We start from the raw sequence: 12,821 nt of genomic DNA, 5'->3' as shown, positions 1-12,821 counted from the left end.
GGATTAGTCCTAAGAGAAACCCTGTCATTGTGGAACACAAGGTATGAGGGACGAATAGAAAGAGCCTGTAGTTCCAAAACTCTTCTGGCAGAAGTAATAGCTACCAGAAAAAGGGTTTTCCAAGATAAGAACTTCAATGAACAAGAACCTGCAGGTTCGAAAGGGGGCAAAATTAGAGAAGCTAAAATCAAACTTAGATCCCGCGGTGGTGGAGGATCTCTCACTGGGGGCCTGAGCAGCATGGTTCATTTGAGAAAGGCTTTACACAGCTTATGAGACATGATATTGTTTTCCGACAGGCCAATGTGAAAATTTGAAATTGCAGCAAACTGAACTCTAATTGTAGTGGAAATGGACCCAGCAAGGAAGAGTTCCACAAGAAATTCCAAAATGTAGTGTACAGGGGCTGAAAAGGGGTCTATACTTTTAGCCTCTGCCCAGGAAGAAAAACGTTTCCACTTACTAGCGTAAGTTTTTCTAGTCGTAGACTTGTGTGATGACAAAATTATTTCGTGCACAGAGGGGGAGATATCTGGAAGCCTGGCTAAGGTTGGAAGTGGAGCAACCAAGCCATGAGCTGGATAGAGCACAGGGATTGGTGCAGCCCACCCGATTGATGAATCAGGAGGTCTGGAACTAGGTCCAGAGTCCAAGGCTGCTCGAGAAGATAGCAATGCAGGAACGGGAACCATATTTGTCGAGGCCAGTAAGGAGCAATGAGGATCATTTTGCAACCCAATATGGTAGCTTTCTGAATTAGCTTTGGGATTAGGGGAAAAGGAGGGGAATGCATAAAGAAGTCCCTGAGGCCAATCATGGACTAGAGCGTCTCTGGGGGAGTACCTAGGAAGTGGAAGGAGAGAGAAGAAATTGCTGCACTTGCTGTTGAAGGGAGTTGCAAAAAGATCACAGCAAGGTTGGCCCCATTTGCGGAAGATTTGGTCCACAACTACCTGGTTCAGAGACCACTCATGAGAATTGCTCTGCTCAGTCTGTCTGGTATGACGTTAGACCTCCCAGGGATGTGTGTTGCAATCAGAAACCGTTGGTAAGAGATCGCCCACTGCCAGAGTCTGAGTGCTTCTCGACATATGGGGTAGGACCTGGTTCCGCCCTGCTTGTTGATGTACCACACTACAGACATATTGTCCGTTTGAATTGCAATGGTCCCGGTAGGAAGAGAGTCCTGAAGAGCCTGCAACGCTAAGACCATGGCCCTCATCTCCAAGATATTTATGTGCAGATGGTACTCGTGAGGTTGCCAGGTGCCTTGGACTGTTCTGCCCTGATAATGCCCCCCCCACCCGATCAGGGAGGCGTCCGTGGTCACCATAGCAACTGGAGGGGGGAGAACAAATGGTCTGCTGTGGAGCACTGATGTGGAGACCATCCACCACGCAAGGTGCTTCTTGCATGCTTGTGTGATCATAATCATGTAAGACATGGGAAGCTGCTGGAAGTACCATTGGGTGAAAAGAAGCCACTGGAGAATCCTCATGTGAAAACAAGCTAGAGGGACAAGTATGATCACTGCTGCCATGAGACAAACCTGGCTTGAATTCTTTTGCATGCTAATAAAATCTTCACATGCTGACGAATCACTAACACCCTGTCTGGTGGGAGGCTCGCCAACATGTCATAGGTTCATAGGTTCATAGATTAGTACTAGGCTAAGTGCTCTTGTGGGCCATTTTAAGCCTAGCCAATTGCCCCATGTGAGAATCAAACCCTGCACCTTGTGTCTGTAAGGTAAACACTGTAACCATTATGCCAGCCTCCCACCAGGTATTTAAATTTGGTATTTGGTATTTAAATTTGCACCTATAAAGGTGATAGATTGACAGGGTGACAATGCAGACTTTTCAAAATTTATTGTGATACTTAGCCTGAAGCAAGTGTCGATAGTGCAGTCTCTGGCTCGCAGAAGGTGATGTCTGGTGGTAGCAGTGAGGAGCCAGTCATCAAGATATGGAAACACCTGAAATCCTTGCCATCTCAGGTGAGCGGTAACTACTGCCATATATTTGGTGAACACCCTGGGGGCTGTGGTGAGACCAAAGGGCAGAGCTCTGAACTGATAATGGCTGGCTCCCAGCGGGAAGCGAAGGAACCTTCTGGAGCATCTGTCCATTTGATGTGGTAGTACGCATCCTGAAGATCTATAGAGCACATCCAATTGTCCTGACCCAGGAAGGGCAAAATGGACTGTAGCGTGACCATCTGGAACTTCATTCTTTGTACAGACCTGTTCAGTCTGCTGAGATCCAGAATGGGTCTCCAGTCCCCTGCCTTTTTTGGTACCAAAAAGAATTTTGGGTAAATTCTGGATCCTTGTTGGTCTGCTGGGACTTGCTGGATGGCCCTTTTTCTTAGCAGTTTTTAGACTTCTTGAACTGCTTGGTCCCTTAGATTGGGTGGAACATCTGGAAGGGACTTGTTTGATCTTAAGGGGGCGTGAACAAAGGGAATTCTGTAGCCTCCGGATATGACGGACTGTACCCATTTGTCTTGTGTTATGTCTTGCCAGGCTCTTGGGTACAGCAATAATATTCCCACGACTGCCTCCAGAAGTGGGCAGCCAGGCAACCCTTTAGGGATGCTGGAAGGGCTTTTCAGAGAAAGATTCTCTGCTGCCCTGATTTTGCAGACCCCGTCTGCCACAAGGGCGGTGACTGTTATTGTTCCCTCCTCTGCCCCTGGATGGGAACTCATCATGTGTGTCCAGCAAGGCTCCCTGGGATTTCCGGAACCACATCTTTCTACTCTTCTGACCCTTAAGATATGGTCTGGAAAGAGTGGAAAAATGGACTCCTACGGCAGAGAGAGTCTTGCCTTCCTACTTACACCTGGTAAGGGCATCCTTCACCTGTGATCCAAAGAGAGAGGAACCATCAAAAGGGGTGTTGGAGAAAGATGCTCTGAAAGGTTCCACAAAGTTACATAGCAGGATCCAAGCGTGCCTCCTTAGGGCCACACCTATGCCTGTGGCTCTACTCGCACCATCGGCTACATACGAAATGAGCCTCATGGAGGAGTTTACCACTGAATTAAGAGTCGCCAGCTGGGAAGCTGCCTTAGCCTGGGCCCCCTCAGCTGATGGATCTTGAAGGGTATCTCCAAGCTCTTTCAGGAAATCCCTCTGAAGATGGGTAAAGTGGCACAGGTAATTCAGGGACTGCATGGAAAAGGTCACTGAAGAGAACATCCGCTTCCCATATCTATCCATCGTCCTGGACTCCTTGTTAGGGGGATGGACAGATGAAGAAGTTTCAGCCAACTCCTTCTTTGTGGCCGCCGCTACCACCATGGCATCAACGGGGACACCTTTGGTCAAGAACTGTTTGTCCTGCGGTGCAGTAATGAATTTGGCAGGTCTTCTAGGGGTCGGTTCCACTGTACATACCTTCCGAGCCACCACAGACATCAGTGGGTCGAAAGACGGAAACACCCAGGAGGTGGAAAGTCGGGATCCAAACATGTCCAGGAATACCGACTCATCCTTGGAAGGGATTAGGGTAGTCCAGTTCCCCCTCTTCCTAAGCATGTCAAGGATGTCTGAGAAGGAGACATCTTCAGAGGGGGATCTTGGGGACCCTTCTGACTCCTCTAAGTCGGTATCCAATGTGACGGACTCGGGGGAGTCAACATGCTTCCACTTGCATTTCCTCTTGCAAGGTGGCTCCTCTGAATGATCAGGGGAAGCCTCGGAAGAGGAGGATACACCCAAGGGGGTGTCCTGGAGTGCTGGATCCCCACGCTTGTGGTCTGAAAGAGGGGCAGAGGCTGACGCAGGCACCCTAGGGGGAGGAGCCGATGGGGTTGATCATGGGACTGACTCGTGGGTCAGTACACTCCTCATCACTTCAAAGACATCCCTGCCCAGACGCAGAGAGGGCTCCATTTCCGAAGAAACCAGAACCCCTCCCCACACCGAGGGGGAAGGCTCCGAGGCAGATGTGGGAGCTGAGCTCACCTGAGCCAAAACCCTGAGGGGGACAGAGGGGTTGGACAAGGGTCTGATGCCACTAGCCCCCTCAGAGCTGACGAGGGAGTCTCAGCACCCAGATCCCTCCAGGGAAGGCACCATGGAAGTGATCAGAGCCAAAGAAGGAACCAAAGGAGTGGGTATCGGAGCCGACGGTTCCACGACTTGGACCCCAACGAACTCCGGCTCCGAGCTCATAGGATGAGTCAGAGGAGGAATATCTACAGTGGTGGATGGAGCCGACACTTGATGAGGGGGGCTGGACAACATTTTGGCTAGGGCCTGTGATTTTTAACAGCCTACTGACCACTCTTTCCAAGTCATGGTCCGAAAGTCTAGAGGACCGAGAAGAGTGGGATGAGCGATGACTACGCTCCGATTGGAGCAGAGGCGACTTCAGATCTGAACATATTGACTCCAGAGAAGGAGACCTGGATCTTTTTAGACTCTGAGATGGCTCCAAAGAACGTGTCGGAGCCGACTGGGAGGGAGGAATATCGGTTCCAGTCGGAGCCAAGATGGATTGTATGGCTTCATCCAACGACGGCTGCGAACTGGGAGCCGAAGGTTTAGGTGACCTGGAAGATTTCACGGGCTGAGCCTTTGCCGGTGAATCTTGGGGTTTAAGCAAACCCCTCAGAATCAATTTGTTTTTGCGCTCCTGCAGGACTCTTGGACTGAAAGCATGGCAAATCGAGCAAGAGTCCTGCAGGTGCATGGCGCCCAGACATTAAACACAAGAAGTGTGACCATCTGTCAGAGACATCTTCTGACAGCATGAGTCACACTTCTTGAATCCTGACAGTTTAGGATCCTTGGACATCCTGGAAGAAAACCAAGGACAAGAAACACACACAGAAGGTTAAGTACTAACCACTAAAAATTGCAAACTACAGTTACCACAACCAAAAAACTAAAAGCAGTTTTACAAACACTACAGATAACTATCACTAAACACTAACAGTGATACTAAGGAAATTATTATATATATATATATATATATATATATATATATATATATATATATATATATATATTTATATATATATCTATATATATATTTAAGGAAGATAGAAAGGAAAGGTTATCCTATAACTAAAACGGAAAACCTTTCTGAGGTAAGGAAAGGGAGAGAAGGGGGGAGGGCAAACTCTCTAACTTAAATGAGTTACTTGGGGAGAAGTAATCGGGATCTAGAGAAAACTAACTACAATACAACAGTCTAATATAACGACTAATTCTACACTAAAAACTAACAGTTTTGACAAGAAAAATACAATAATAATAAAGTTTTATATGACCTGACCCAGTAGAACAACCTCGCAGCAGAAGTGGCAAACGAAATCTGGGTATCTTGCACCAGGCATCATGGGATATAGGGGGGTCTCAAGCCAGTAAGCAGCTCTCGAGCTTTTGAAGATGGCTGAGTCAGACCAACCAGCAAGAATGAAGGTGAGATAGACAACTTAACATTGATTATTCCACCAGAGTAATAGAACAAAGGAAAAAGTTATGGCCAATGATAAATTACTAAAACAAAACAATATCAAGGCACAGCTTGCCTTTCCAGCTAAGATAAAAATTCTGTATGCCGAGATGAGAACCTTTAATGATTTAGAAGAAACTTCTTCATTTATTAAAAACAACAATGTGATTTCTATCACAGAAGATATGGAATGGATACCCCCATCTCTTAAAAGAATAAAAGAAACAAGTGCTTGGACTGATGTTAAAAAGAAAAAACAAAAGACTGATTCCAAAACAGTTGCTGTAAAAAAAAAATACTGTTTATACTGATCTCTCGAAGAATCAACTGTGATATGAACTGTCATCAGAAACTAGTTAAAAAGAGAATGTATTTTTGCATATCTGGTTAAAACAAAAAGATATATAAGTAACCTGGAAGCTTTTATGTTTAATTTTGGAAATTTGAGGAATTAAATGGTTTTCCACACAGGTGCAGGTAGGTTAAGATAGTTTAGCTTAATTTATTAGAGAAATAAAACCCATGTAATATTTATCATAAACATCTATACCACACAGATATATACATGGCTTCTTTGTTGTATTTGACGAGAGCTACCATCTCTTGTTTGCTTGCTAACTTCACTTATCTGTTTTATTTAACTAAATTGGTTTGGTTAAATGAGGCACTTTTTAATTTATTTATTTTCACTTCACTGAATTATTATATCCTTTGTGATCTTGGAGTGCCTCTCTGCTTGTTGGACTGTGTATGCCTATGTCCGCTGGATTATATAATAGAAACGGCACTGGTTTGGATTATCATAGTTACTCCTATGTCGAGTTATGCATTGAATAGTTTGTCGATACACATTTAGCTGACATTGTGCACAAATCCTGTGTTGCACTAATATAGGCTGTGTACAATTGCTTGTTGGTTAATGTGACTGTTTCATACACTATTTATGTTCACAGTTGTGTCTGACAGCTGTTCGAGTAATATAGTAGTGGATGCTGAAAATGCTTAAGAAGTTGTTGTGCACAGAGGCCGTTATAGGGCTAGCTTGTTTGGATAAAGCTCTGGCATGTTTCTGGTTCACCTGGGATGATGTAGTGTGGGAAATAATGGTGCTGGGTGGTTGGGGAATTGTCACTGCATCTATAGGCTTATTGATTGTGGCCGGGAACATCTGTTAATAGTTGTTTGTTGTTTACAACTATCTAAATATCGGATTACTTCTTTTTGTTATAAAAAAAGAGGGAACAATTACATTGGTTGGAGACAGAAGTGAAGCTTTTGTAATATGTAAGCCTCATGAGCACTTTCGATTGCTTCTCCCAAAACTCTGAGCAGCTTTCACTTCACTTAGGTGTCCATGGCAATGGGAAACAGTGACATAATCACTAAACTCCTATGCAAAGCTTCCGAGGTGAATTTCAGCAGGCACTATCACAATAAATGAAATAAACAGTCTTCCTTATACCTGTCAACTTACAAAGTGCCAAAGTATTTAATGTAAAAAGAGACATGAGACAGCCTGAAATAATTAGAGTAGATGACTATTGGGTAAATTGACAATTCACTTTTAGTTTGTTTTATCAACTCCTTAAACAAGAAACTATGAACAAGATTAAATGCAAAGTAGGTAGGAAGAAACATGCATGTGTTGATCCTTTGATGTAAATTGGTAAATATATACTAATCTAAGTTATTTGTTTAGATTGAATTCCTGCTTCCAGATGCCTATCTGGGTTATGTTTAGTAAATATGACATTGCCTTTAGAATAAGTGCCTTTCAGGCTGACATTAAAATAAGGCAGCTACGCAGGACAGTCAACATGAATGTGACATTTTAGAGAATGCAGATTGTTATAATCTGGAATAAGCAGCTTATGTTTTAATTATAAACAATATTTCAGATTTTCTTAACATCTGGGAAAATGCATAACATTGGAATTGATTATATTTTAGTCAATTATTTCAGACCTTGCCTCTGCATAACAATAAATAGATGCCAGAAGAGAATTCTGGCATGGGATTGGTTGGTTTGTTAATCATTATCCAGAAAGAATGCAAGTTATATTATTTATAGTTAGTGGAATAGGAAAATTATTAACTTAATTATGCTTGTACTCAAGGATTTTGACATTAAACGAGTTTGTGGCTGCTGACTTATAAAGTGTCTCTAATGTACTATTGATTATTAAACATGAACATCTTTTATGCAGAGAAGGGAGGGGAAAAAGGGGAAGTTTTGTAACTAGAATACTCTAGTTTTGATATGTTTATTTATTGAGTGATGTTTCAATTTAAACATGCCAGTAATGAAACAAGATAAATATTTGTATATTAGTGAGAGTGATGTTTATTACCTCTGACATGTTTCACTGATTATACTATTTGTAATATTGTTATATACTCTATTATTATTTGAATATCAAAAGTTTGCAAAGTTTACATTGAACAATTTGTCCAAAATTCTAGCCTTTTTATAGTATCGAGGACTTATAAGACGGAAAGAATTTCTCATAGTGGCTGTCAGATACTTGTCTTCAATCTTAAATAGAAGAACTTTCGTATGCTAATACTGTTAATATTCAATATCTCCTTCAGTTAGAAATGGTAAATATGATGACATAGTGGATAATATTGGAAACTTCATACATTTATGGCTCTTTAAAGTGCCTGTTTATTTATTAATAATCATGATTAGTTAAAGTGGTTATAGTCATAAACATCAAATTAGATTTATGAGTCACAGTCCATAACATTTACAAATAAAACAAAAGGACAGGATATTAAACAATACTTCTATATCTTTTGAGATATAAGTTAGTGTATAGAATGCCTTTTAACCATGACTTGTAATTTTTCAATGTGTGAATAAGTATGATTTTGTGATATCTGAGTAGGAGTCTATAGATGTAAATTATAGATAACAATAAAACTGTAGTTAAAAACATATTAACCAGTGTGTTATGGTGTAGTTTCTCCTATAAGCAATAGCATTAATGCTGTACCATAAGCAACACAATCACACCTTTTTAATTGGGATATTTTGAGAAATGTAACAAACATCACTTGTTTACAACATATAAATACTAATCATAGGTTCATAGGTTCATAGATTAGTACTAAGCTAACTGCCCTTGTGAGCCATTTTAAGTCTAGCCAGGTATCCCTTGTGAGACTCAAATGCTGCACCTTGTGTTTGCAAGGCAAACTGATTATGACTACAACTAAATTCTATTACCATAACTTTATGGACAGTAGGATATCATAAAGCTATTAAATTGAGTCAGATTTGCTAGAAAGAAATACATACATTCTTTAGCATAATTTAATTATTACTATTAATATTCATAGAACAAAGACATTTCATTCGATTCATATTAATAATTTTTTGAAGATATATATACTTACAGCTTAAGAATTCCATATAGGTGATACATATCAGATATTTTCTAATGTAATAAAATTGTTGATTATACCTTTAAAGATAGTACTTCCCGATATAAAAAACATTTCAGATTGCATATTTCTTTATAAATTACTCTCCATATAATAGTTTAGTTTATGGAGCTCAGTGGTTTTTGTTTGTTAAAGGTATGAGCAATAATCTAATAGACTTATTTTTATCTATTAGATTAGGAATTATTTTCATTCCATGTCTAGAGTGGAATTTTGTTGCATCAATTGTTATGTTTATCCTGTCATTACATAAAAAATTTCTTCTTAAGCCTGACCAAAATAATATCTTACTGATATTTATGAAAAAAATAAGACTGACAACTTATTTTAAATACACACAAAACAACATTTGCTGTTATCAGAGGAATATGTCTAACTTATTTTTTCTGACAATAACCTGATATGGATTTAACCTTACTATCCTTGAATACCAATGGTTTAAATAACCCAAGTAAAAGATCAAACTTATTGAAATATTTAAAAATAAACAAAGCATAGGTAGTCTTCGTTCAAGAGACACATTTCAAAACAAATGATAGTTATTCTTAGAATCCTAAGGATTATTTGATCTTAGCTCAGTCTACCCACAAGACTAAGACAAAAGGTATAACAATCTTATGGAAAAAGAATATTATAATGCCAGAAATCACTTATAAATATGAAGACAAAGAAGGTCTCATGGCCTTTGTAGTAGTCAAATTTAAAAACAGAATATGGACTTTGGTAAATCTATATTTGTTTCCTAGTATTGGAGTAGGAACAATTAAAAACACTTAGATTTTATCTCTAATAATTATAACTGCAATTTAATAATGGCAGAAGATTTTTCTGTTGGTTGCAATGCACTAAAGAATTAAAAGTTTTAGACATACAAGAGATAAAAACTGCTTATAAAATCCAATCGCAAGATTGGTTGATTCTACAAAGCATTCTAATGTACACCCAAGATTTATGTAAAATAATTAGGTTCATAGGTTCATAGGTTTGTACTAGGCTATCTGCCCTAGGGCATTTATAAGCCTAGCCAGAGTGTGTGTGGCTTTCACCACCCCTTAGGATGAGAATACTACTCCCTTTTAGGGTTTAGTTTACTGTGCCTCTGTCTAGTAGTGACACAGAGATGACCCCCGGGGTAAACCTACGATCTCCCATCCACTCGTCAAGATTTCTCTTGAATAGAGTTAGTGAGGGGCTCTGCCTAACATGGATTGGGATTCTGTTCCAGAGTGTAGGGAGCCACTGGGTTATGAATCTGTCCCTCCAGCACGTCCTATTTATTTTTATGTTGAGGTTTAAGTCTCTCGCTCTCGTGGCTCGGATGGATTTGGATTTTCTGAGGTGGAGCATGTCCATTAATTCCGGACTGGACATGGCCTTGTACGTCAGGCACAGATCACCTCTGAGTAGGCGGTATGCGACTGAATAGAGCTGGACTTTTTTCAGTCGGGCAGCATATGACATATGTTTAAGACCCTTTATCCTCTTGGTGAGGAACTTTTGGGGTCTTTCCAACTGCTGCAGGTGTCGGGTAAGATACATCCCAAATGGGGCATTGTACTCAATCATTGGCCTGATAAGAGAAGAGTACAGGGGCACAATGACCTCTCTTGATCTAGATGTAAAACCCTTCATGATAAGGTGGGCAATATAGAAGGTCTTCCTAACCACTTTGTCAATGTGAGTGTCAAATGAGAGGTTACTGTCAACCTGGGTCCCTAGGTCCCTGATTACCTCTTCCGTACTTAATGGATTACCACCTACGTGGTAATTTGTGGGTACCTTGTTTTTCCCAAAGGGTATGACTATACATTTTTTGGTGTTAAGCTTAAGGCCATGGCTCTGGCACCAATTATCCATTTCTATGAGGCCTCTCTGAAGGATGTTTGTGTCTGCTGGAGTATCAATTATGGCGCCCAGTTTGCAGTCATCTGCGAACTTTGTCAGCCACAATCCTCCTATGTTTGCCTGTACCTCGGAAAAATAAATGCCGAACAAGAGGGGTCCCAGGACTGAGCCCTGTGGGACACTGCTTGTGACTGGCTTAGAGTCTGACATAGCTCCAGCAACTCTGACCCTGTGGGTTGTGTCCTTGAGCCAGTTTGCAACCCATCTTGTGACATATGGGTTTACATTTAAGCTGGTGAGTTTGTCTATGATGCCCGAGTGGGGTATTGTGTCAAAAGCTTTTGCAAGGTCAAGGTAGGCTGTGTGAACTGCCTTACCCTCATCAATGGCCTTAGTGACTGTTTCAAAAAAGTCGACCAAGTTCAGAAGGCAGGATCTGCCCTTGACAAAGCCAAATTGGGTAGGATCCAATGTCCGTAGGTCCCCAATGTCTTTGTTAATGAGTTCCATAATGATCCTCTCCATAGCTTTGCAGACCAGGCTCGTCAAGCTTATGGGGCAGTAATTTCCAGGGTCCGTAGAAGCATCGCCTTTGTGAAGTGGGACCACTGTTGCCGTACGCCACTCTTTGGGTACGTATCCTGTAGTAAGGCTAAGATTAAACAGCAGCCTTATGTGTGGGTTTAGTTCCTCTTGGAGTTCATGTAGTACACAGCCAGGGACACCGTCCGGTCCCATTGATGCTGTGTTTTTAGCTTTAGAGAGGGCGGCTCACACCTGGGCATCTGAGATGTTAGGGAGGCTACACTCTGCTGGGATAGTTATTTCTCCTTTTGGGGGGAGGGTGAGGAGAAATTTGCACTGAACCTGTCTGCCAGAATGTTGGCAATGTCTGTGGGTTCAGTGTATTTTGTGTCATTTTGGACTAACTCTGAGCATATCTGGGAGTTTCCACCAGGTTTCTAACATAGCTAAAGAAGGCCTTGTGATTGTCTTTTGTGTCATTTGCGATTTTTCTCTCAAAGTTGGCCTTGGATGATTTTATGAGTGATCGTAGTTTTTTTGCTAGTACTGATCAGAGATGCCTTCCCTTTTAGGGATTTTGCTCTGTCATGTAGTAGCTTCCTCCTCCTGTTGTAAAGTTTGTTTATGGCTGGGGTCCACCAGACCGGGCGCCTGCCTTTGGGGGAATGGGTCTTGGTTTTATTTGGGATTGCATGATCCATGCATTCTTGAAGGTGTCTGTAGAAGGCATTTGCAAAGGATTCAGCAGTGTGGGTTATGGTTTCCACTGGCCCAAAGGCCTTGAAGGATACCACTTCAGTCTTAAGAAGTGTGAAGTTGGCTTTTGAGAAGTTCTTCACTGTGGTCTTTTGTGCAGGGGGTGGGGGCGGGATGTGGATTTCCAGTGAGATTAATTTATGGTCTGATCTTACCAAAGAGGGACATACTTCCGGTGTGGAGCATTTTGTCCCCATGTTTGTGATGATCAGGTCTAGTATATTGTCTCCTCTTGTGGGAATGGTGACTAGTTGTTCCATTGCATTTGAGTTTATGAATTCTAGGAACCTTTGGGCTAGGGCGTTGGGGCTTGAGTAATGTTCCCAGTCTATGTTTGGGTAGTTGAAGTCTGCCAATATGATGGTATTTGGAGAGACATTCATACTCTCCAGTGTCTTCAGGAAGGCTGTGTGGGGTTCCTGAGTTTGAGAGGGTGGTCTGTAGCATGCTACAAACTGTAAGGCAGTTTTACCTATGGTTAGTCGCACCTGGATGGTCTCCGATGCTTCGTGCGTTGCCACTAACCTGGAGGTGTGGGTATCTTTGATGAATATGGATACTCCCCCTCCTTTTGTGGTTTGGTCCAAGTTTTGTGGCCGGAAAGCATGATATGAGGTAAAACCTGATAATGCTGGGGTGCTCTTAGGAGCCATGAACCAGGTTTCAGTCACTGCACAGACATCAATGTTCTCCATACTGAGGAGGGCTTCGAGGGCGTGCATCTTGAGGTTTAGACTTCTGGCATTGAGCAGCATTACCCTTAGTTTTTTTCCA

Source organism: Protopterus annectens, chromosome 2.part2 (assembly GCF_019279795.1).
Source record: "Protopterus annectens isolate FY-2018-M chromosome 2.part2, PAN1.0, whole genome shotgun sequence".
NCBI classification, from domain to species: domain Eukaryota; kingdom Metazoa; phylum Chordata; order Ceratodontiformes; family Protopteridae; genus Protopterus; species Protopterus annectens.
Note: the sequence above shows the minus strand (reverse complement) of the source record.